The sequence below is a fragment of the Rutidosis leptorrhynchoides genome, chromosome 8, assembly GCF_046630445.1.
Source record: "Rutidosis leptorrhynchoides isolate AG116_Rl617_1_P2 chromosome 8, CSIRO_AGI_Rlap_v1, whole genome shotgun sequence".
NCBI classification, from domain to species: domain Eukaryota; kingdom Viridiplantae; phylum Streptophyta; class Magnoliopsida; order Asterales; family Asteraceae; genus Rutidosis; species Rutidosis leptorrhynchoides.
This window is the reverse complement of record NC_092340.1, coordinates 319,553,326-319,563,723: the sequence shown is the minus strand read 5'-3', so window position 1 is coordinate 319,563,723 and position 10,398 is coordinate 319,553,326.

The following is a 10,398-nucleotide window of genomic DNA, read 5'->3' as shown; positions in this document are numbered from 1 at the left end:
TTTTGACAAATTGTTACTGAGTCATTATGATAAGAATGAAGGTTTTAACGTTACCTTGAAATTTAGAATCTTTCTAGAAACCTTTTGTCAAGTTATAAATAAATAACTTACAACGTGTAATTAAGAACGTGTTTGTATATGTCTCGAACTATTTAATAAACGATATTTGTATTCGATTAGTAACTAGAATATTTAACAAGTTAGAGTGAACGCTAGTACATAAATGATTTATACCAATGTATGTTATATTACGAAAACGATTGAAATATTTTTAGTTTTGAAAAATTAATTAATATATTATTAAATAAATCTTTTTATGAACAAATCATATTTTAAATAAAGATATATAGATATATATAGTTATATATGTATGTATGTATATATAATTAAATATACTTAGATGAGTAATGAGAAGTTGATCTACAGAAGCAAAATGACCAAAACGCTTAAATGATTAAGATACATTTTTAATGATATAGTTTACTAATAATCTAAGTTTATATTTTGACAAGGGTACGAGTCATTAAACGTAAAAGGCTATTTTTCTCAGCGTACGAAACGTTGTTCGAAAAACCGGAAGCGGGACATGAGTCGAGTATCAACGTATGTGATGACCCGGAAATTTCTGATCAAATTTAAACTTAATCTTTGTATGATTAACATTTCCGACACGATAAGCAAAGTCTGTAATATTGATTCTCAAAATTTTTGAACTAATATTATATATTCAGTTAACCTTTGACTATTGACCAATGATTCATGAACATTTATTTGAAAATAGATATATATATATATATATATATATATATATATATATATATATATATATATATATATATATATATATATATATAAATTGGAATATTAATTATTCATAAATAACTTGCAATGTGTATTTAAAAACTGATTTATGTATATTAAAAAGATATATACATATATATAATTTCAAGTTATTTAGTAAACGATAGTAACATTCGTTTGTTGATTCGATTGATATTTAGATAAGTTAACTAAAGTGTTTAAGATGAACCAGTAAAACACTAATTTGCTACAGTATTTTCAAATTGCTACAGTAACCAAAATGCTATAGTGTTTTCGAAAATCACTATTTGCTACAGTGAAATTGACTTGCTACAGTGAATTGCTGCAGTAAAAATTGCCGTATGCTATAGTAACTTTGCTATAGTAAAACACTATTTCAAAATGAAAATGTATGTATTATATGTTAACAAATAGCGAGACGATGATTTATAGAAGTAAATGACCAAAACACTCAAATGTATAAGTTATACCTCGAGTGGTATAGTTTATGGATGATTTAAGACTATATTTTGACAAAGGTATGATTCACGAAACGTAAAGTACAAGTTTTCTTAGTATACGATAGGACGTTCGAAAAACCGGAACCGGGACATAAGTCGAGTGACAACGTACGACTTATCAGAACAAAAATTACAAGTCAACTATGCATGTGAATTTAATATAATATATAATTAATTATATAAATTAAATATATTATATATATATATATATATATATATATATATATATATATATATATATATATATATATATATATATATATATATATATATATTAAATTAATATGTCGACAAACAAAGTGACAAACCACATTTTGAGCTGGACAGGGACCTCATGCGATCGCATGAGTTCCCCATACTCTTCTCATGCGATCGCATGAGCTGAGATTGCAGGCCAAGTACTATAAAATGCGAAGTCTGGTGCCGAATTCATTTCATATTTTCATCAAACTATCTCTCTGATCTCTATATATATTTATATTATAATTATTATAATAATAATAATAATAATTATTATTATTATTATTATTATTATTATTATTATTATTATTATTATTATTATTAATCCTAATATTATTATTAGTAGTATGAGTATTATTATTTATACATAAAATACTATGACGAGGTCATGAGCGTGTCACTTTCAAAATATGTTTTCGAGCGGGATAGATCTAAGGAAATTATGGGTTATTGCCAAGGAGGTTATGGGTAATGTTTGGGGGTATATTTGTGAATCAAATCTAGTGTTTATCATCTCCGTTACGTCTACGTACTTTCCTACAATATTGAATCTCAATACTGATACGTAAGCACTCATATTTTATCTTTTATATATATTAATAGTGTATACATGTCTAGTGCTCGAGTGTATATATTTATACATATTTGTATGCTAAATTTTGTCGTTAAACAGTTTATAATGAATCCCGAATTAAATACAAATATTACTGGTAAAAGGTATATGATATACATGTTTTTGGAAAGCTGGCGAAAAATCAGTAACTTTTCATTTAGACACCGAATAGTTTCGATGAACGGATTAAAAGATATGATCAACTGAATTATGACTGACGTTAATTGAAATTGCTTTTGAATATGCAATTAAGATTTAAACAACTTGTTTACGAGATTGATAAAATGGATTTTTGAATATTACCAACCGAGTAAATGAATCCGTATACAAGGTACGTCTCGTTTTGTTGAACTATTGTCAAAAATGACTTTTTGAAATGACTTTTGATAAACTTTTGTATGTCGATCTCGAGCATTAGGATTATGATACACTATGACCTGACCTAGCTTGATAGACATTTATTGACCAACATATGTTCTCTGGTTGAGATCTATGATTATTTGATATTCTGAGTTTCGATCACATTACGATGAACAACTTTATGTGGTGCTAAGGTGAGTTTCATTTGCTCCCTTTTTAATTGCTTTTGCAATCTATATTTTTGGGCTGAGAATACATGCACTTTATTTTAAACGCAATGGATACAAGTACATACTAAATTCTACACTGAGTTTGAACCGAAAATCCCTTAGCTTTGGTAACTAGTAACTGCCAGTTATAAGAACTGGTGGGCGCGAGTAGTAGTATATGGATCCATAGGGCTTGATATCCCCGTCCGAGCTAGAGCACTAGCCTTTTAACGGACGTATGCTATTTGAGAAGCGTACACGTTGGTTTGCGTGTATTATTAAGATGATTATACAAAGGGTACTTATTATATAGACGTTAAAGTTTAGTTACCAGGGTGCTCAATCTTGTAGAATATTTTGATAAACGTTTCTGGATGAAACAACTGAAATCTTGTGATCCACCTTTATATACAGATTATACGAAACATTAAAACTATGAACTCACCAACCTTTGTGTTGACACTTGTTAACATGTTTATTCTCAGGTTCTCTAGAAGTCTTCCGTTGTTTGCTTATACGTTAGACAAGCTATGTGCATGGAGTCTTTCATGGCATATTTTTCAAGGAAACGTTGCATTCACCAAATCATCACCATGTATCTTATTTTGACTGCATTGTCAACGGAAGTACTATTGTAAACTATTATTTACGGTGATTGTCTATATGTAGAAATCATCAGATGTCGAAAACCTTTGATTTAAATATTCATTTATGGTGTGCCTTTTCAAAAGAATGCAATGTTTACAAAACGTATCATATAGAGGTCAAATACCTCGCAATGAAATCGATGAATGACGTGTTCATCCATATGGATTTGGAGCGATCGTCACAACTTACGAGTCATTAAAAACACTATTTCAAAATAACTAGACTCGTAAATATAATATACTATATATATAATTATATAAATTAATAATATAAATATATAAATAATAAAGAAAGAGTGTCGGCAACTGTGATTGCTCGAATGTCAGCTGGTGGGTGTTACCATGCGATCGCATGGGAAAGAACCCGTTCATATACATTATAAACGATTCACAATAGTTGATTACATCGCGAGGTATTTGACCTCTATATGATACATTTTACAAACATTGCATTCGTTTTTAAAAGATAAACTTTCTTTACATAGAAAGTTAACAGGCATGCATACCATTTCATAATATCCACTATCCAATTATAATTGCCTTAATAAAAATCTTGATGAACTCAATGACTCGAATGCAACGTCTTTCGAAAATATATGCCATGAATGACTCCAAGTAATATCTTTAAAATGAGCAAATGCACAGCGGAAGATTTCTTTAATACCTGAGAATAAACATGCTTTAAAGTGTCAACCAAAAGGTTGGTGAGTTCATTAGTTTATCATAATCATTTATTTCCATCATTTTAATAGACCACAAGAATTTCATTTCCAGTTCTCATAAATATACGTCCCATGCATAGAGACAAAAATAATCATTCATATGGTGAACACCTGGTAACCGACATTAACTAGATACATATAAGAATATCCCCTATCATTCCGGGATCCTCCTTCGAACATGATATAAATTTCGAAGTACTAAAGCATCCGGTACTTTGGATGGGGTTTGTTAGGCCCAATAGATCTATCTTTATAGTTCGCGTCAATTAGGGTGTCTGTTCCCTAATTCTTAGATTACCAGACTTAATAAAAAGGGGCATATTCGATTTAATAATTCAACCATAGAATGTAGTTTCCATTACTTGTGTCTATTTCGTAAAACAGTTATAAAAACAGCACATATATTCTCAGTCCCAAAAATATATATTGCAAAAAGCATTTAAAAAGGGAGCAAATGAAACTCACCATACTGTATTTCGTAGTAAAAATACATATAACGTCATTGAACAAATGCAAGGTTGGCCTCGGATTCACAAACCTAAATTAATTATATATATTTATGTGTTGGTCAATATTTGTCTAACAAATTAGGTCAAGTCATAGTGTACCACAATCCTAATGCTCGAGACTAATATGCAAAAGTCAACAAAAGTAAATTTGACTCAAAATAATTTCCAAAAATCTATACATGATTAATATAGAGTTTAAATATCGTCGTTTTATATTTTTAAATATTTTTAAAAGATTTATTAGAGTAAATAATATAATTTATTTATTAATAAATAAAATTTTATATTAAATTTATATAATAAAATATACTTTTATATATATTAAGTAATAAAATTTATAGGGTTCATTTAATATCATAAAGATAATATGATAGGTATTATTAAAGTAAGTTATTATACGTAGTAAAATATGTTTGTATCACATATTTATTTGATAAAATAATATCTATAATGTTAGTAAGTAAAAGTTGTATTATTTTGTAATAATAATTATTATAATAAAAATATCAATATTTATAATTACTAAGATGACATTATGATAAAACGATAATTCTAATTATGATAACCTTAATATTTACAATAATTTTTAATATTATCTTTAAAATAATAATTCTATTTAAAATAATAATAATAATGACATTTTATAGTAACAATGACATTTCTATTAAAATGATAATTTTTGTTAAAATGATAGTTTTAATACTAACGATACTTTTAATAATAATAGTAATGATAAAAATAATAAGAACGATAATTTTATCTAAATCAATTTCTTATAATATTTTAATTTCATCATGATACTCTTACCCATTATTTCCTAATCGTTTCGTTTAATAGCTTTTAATCGTCTTTTATATCATGTTCATAATAATGATAATAATATTAATCAAAATAATTAGGTGTTACAAATATTTGTTTTAATTACACTAATATTAATAATGATAGTTACTATAATATTATTAACGATAATACTAATAATTATCTTAATGATAATATAGTAATAATAATAATAACAATAACAATAACCATTTTTAAATAATGATATATATATATTAATAATGATAATAATAATAATAATACCAATAATAATTAATAATAATAATAATAATTGGATAATAATAATAATACTAATTATAACTTTAACGATAATAACGATAGTAATAAAAAAATAATATTTTTTAATGATAAATCCCTTTTATTGATAAAGATAATAATAATGATAATAATAAGATAAAACTAGAACGACGATAAAAACGATGATAATAATAATCATTTTTAATAAAAATATCGAAAATTCAATTGATTATAACTTCTAATCCGTTCATCGAAACCATTCGATATCTAAAGGAAAAGTTCTTAATTTTTCGCTAGCTTTCCAAGGACATGCATATCTTATACCTTATCTCAACCGCATATGTAACTAATTCAGGATTTAACATAACCTATCTAATGGCAATATCAAAAGTACAAGCATGCATAATCCTATATACTCGAGCACTAGTCAGGGATACACTATTAATATATAAAAGTTAATTTATGAGTACTCACGTATCAATATTGAGATTCAATATTGCAGGAAAGGTACGTAAACACAACGGAGATGATAAACACTAGGTTGACCTTTGACTCATGATCATAACCCCCAAGCAATACCCATAACCTCCATAGCTATAACCCATAATTTCCTTAGCTCTATCCCGCTCGAAAAACCCGTTTTGAAATAACTCGCTCATGACATCGTCGTAGTATTTTATGTATAATAATACTAATAATAATAATAATAATAATAATACTAATAATAATAATAAATATAATTATAGAGAGAGTGTGAGAGATAGGTAGTTAGAAAACAATTATGATCGATCATATATATATAGGTATATAAATAATATAATAATATAATATAATATTAAAATAAATAAAAAAACATGTTAAATAGTGAGCCGCCACAAAAATATGTCGACACAACATTACGCATTTCGCGTAGATAGGTACGCGATCCACGTATGGTGTCTTCATGAAAGTTGTAGATTTTTGAGTTACGGACGTCTAGACACCGGAATCACCCTTTTTCGAGTCAGTATGATTTAGTTATGATTTTTCTCGTGAAAGTGCGCATGCTTAGTGATTTCCATCATTTTAACTTGCGATCTTGAGATGAAATGTTATAGTCTTTTGGTGCCCATTAGAAATCTTTATTTTATCTTTATTTTTATTTTCATATCATTGAAAATCCATAAAAATATTTTATAATCAAATTCTATTATATCGAAAGAATAAAAATGTTTTCGTACGTTTGAAACTAAATCAAATAATACTATAAGGTTTAGTTTTTCCAAAACTACTTATATTCAATATCATTTTATTAAAAGGTTTAAATAATAGAAATTGTAAAATCATATAATATATAAGTCATAATGGATTTCTAGTTTTTACTTACAGTTTATTCGTAAATCGCAGGGTTAAGTCCAATGGACAATTAAACGTATGAAATCGTTTTAAATCAACATATCCATTTGCTTACCTTGTCGACTTCCATTTACATTTCATGTTCTTACTATTAATTTTATGAAAGTTAAATAATTAACTTATCAAGAGTCACGAGAAAGTTATTGTAAAGCATGCATTGAAAATTAAACAGGAATCTCTACTAACTTTTGTCCAGTTACCGTTAATTGACACTTTTGTTCTTACTTGTAAATCACTTTACCAATCATTTCGAATACCGTTAAAAAGGAAAGGTTTTCTAAATCAAAGTGGACCTTTCAACAGAGACTCATAATCATACAATGTATCTGATAAATAAATCATTTGATATTATCTTGAAATAATTACGTTCATGTAAAGTATTATTCATCTAATACCTTGTTAACGTTCTCAATTCATATAATAGATTTCGTAACTTATTTTCATATTAATCAAACCGTTTAATGTTTCATTAATATTTCTCAATTTAATAATCACACATATGTATATATTCATACATATCTATTTACACATAATTGTTCGTGAATCGTCGAGAGCAGTCGAAAGGTAAATGAATACATGAACATAGTTCAAAGTTTTTGAGATTTCAACATTACAGCCTTTGCTTATCGTGTCGGAAATATTAAATCATATGAAGATAAAGTTTAAATTTGGTCGGAAATTTCCGGGTTGTCACAGTACCTACCCGTTAAAGAAATTTCGTCCCGAAATTTGATTAGGATGGTCATGGCTAATAATAAGTAAGTTTTCATGACGCATATAAGCTGAAAATTAGAGTTTTATCATCATTGAGTAATATAAAAAAACCATTTGATTTTGTGTAGAGTACAAGTGAAACTATCACAAAAGAGCGAAATGAGTAAGTGTAGATTCGTCATACCTTTTGACACAGACCGGATTGATTTCCAGAGTTCAAGGGAATTGGAGAAAATCTTCGTAATAAGATTTGATTCTTCGAAAATCAAGGAAATTAGGATCCGCTTTAAATACGATCATCTGTTTTAATTTCTCTGTCGAATATATTTTTTTTATTTATAAATTCACCCCCTTTGTTTCCTTAGAACTCACACCTTCCATTCTTTCTCCCTCAACTCATATTGTAAAGTGTTCATCAATATGTTTCATCCAGTGCCGATTCTTGATATACTCCTCACTTTCATATCTGTAGTTCTTCTTTTTCATCTGCCTCCGGAAGAATCTATTTACTTTTACTATACCCTTGGTTTTATAGTGTTTTTAGTTCTCCCATGTCTTTATATTGCTATATGCATCGATATATACGGTTTGTAATTTCTGGGTTGTTGTTGGGTTTTATATCTTCCCTTATATTTCGATGTCCCTGCTTCTGTCTTCTATAACCATTGTCATCCCCAGTTAATGCTCTCTTTTATTTGCTATGATTTATACCCCAATTTCTATTTCTGAGTTTTGTCCTTTCGTTTCTTCTTCTTGCGATTAAACACCTCTTGTAATGATCCAGAATTCGCAGATATGAATTTCGGAATGAACATTGTTAATGTTCTAATAAAGAAATGGTAATGGCATGATTTTGATTTGTTAAATTACCAGAATACCCTGAAAAAGACCGAATCATCCTGAAAATATTTTCTTGATATTTTAGAGGTTAAATAGAATACAAGAGTCATGTAACATAGCACATGATGACGTTATGATCTGTGAATCATCATGTTCCATTTTAGAAACTCAGCATGACTTACTGTAATATAATCACGTTGATCAAGTGTCATTATATTATACTAATTCATGCTTCAGTTCCCAACACTACTTCAAAATATTGCTATTTTAAACTTGAATGCTTCAGAATTTAGAAACTAAAATAGTTTCTTTTATGATGTAATACAGATAGCGCGAAGAGGTAAATGATTTCAAATAAGAAAAATTAAGAAAATATCTTCAGAAATATGGAGGATATTTATAATGAAAGATATGATGATATCTTAGGATTTCTAATATCAGAGGATGATGAAGAATATTGTCCGCAAAGGTTTAGAGTCAGGAGCAAGGTATTCGATAATGACTTCAGCAGATACTGAATCATTTGGATCCTTTGAAGGCAGGTTTAGCCTTTGTGATTTGTCCACAGCTTCCTTCATGCTTTGATCAATCCGTTTTCTAGTTCTAACTCTTTTCTTTTTCTGAGTTCTGCCAACACACTACTCGTTATTATCAAACTTTTTACTGTTAAGGTCGTTTTATAGTTTTTGCTGCTTCATCAACAATTTCGAGAACTATTCCGCAGTTTAAGGTGTTTTCAGAAACTTCACATTCAAGTATGTAAATCTAGGAGGTAGACGTTATATATACACATATAACTGTTGGCATGGACATGCTGCGAGATTTCAAAATACTGATTGTTAATTCCCGATGATTCGTATGGCAATTCTCGTTACAAGATGCAGATGAGTAAATGATGGGGTTTTGATAAATATAAAGATTTTTCGGAAAATTAAAAATTAGTGAAGTTGTTAATAAGTTTACTACTAATGTGACGAGATATGAAAAGTTCCCCAATAACGATGGCGAAAGGCAACGTATCTATCGAGGTTATAATAAGACTATTTTGATTGAGAAGTCGAAGTTGACTTGCTGGAGCTGTGACAAAACTGTCTATTTTGAAACGGAATTGAAAATTTATTTTAGCTAATAAATGCCAAAGGGTCTGACACATTTACGGGTTAAACTATGGCTTTGGGTTTCGAGAGTTTTTCAGGTGTATATCTGTGGGTAACATGTGGTTGGATCATCATCTCGATTGCTCATTATTTGAAGTGTCTTCAAGAATTTCAGAGGGTTTGAACGTATATTGTAATCGTATGATGTTCTAACACAGTTTTGAAGTCAAAGTATAACTTAGAAAGATATAGGAATCTAAGAGTGATGATACTGGTTATATTTCGAATTGATTTTTGCAATTTCAAAATCAGGATATGTAATTGAAATTGAATGACTATTGTTGTTTTAATTTCTATAGAAGAATGTATATTGCTGTGAAAGTAGGGAGTATAATAAATGATCTGCTGAATCAGATTCGGAGAATGTAACATATTAATTGTGAATTTATATATCTCCCGGGTATTACCTACCCGTTAAAAAAAATTACAATTAATATTTTGTACAACAGAATTTTTTTTTATTACAGTCTTTATGAAAATATATATGTGCATATTTTCTTCAGATGTAACATAAATTTAATGAGTTAATAAAATTAAACTCATTTGATTTACAGTTGAAACTAGAATTGAGTAATCCCTAAAGCTTTAGAAATTAC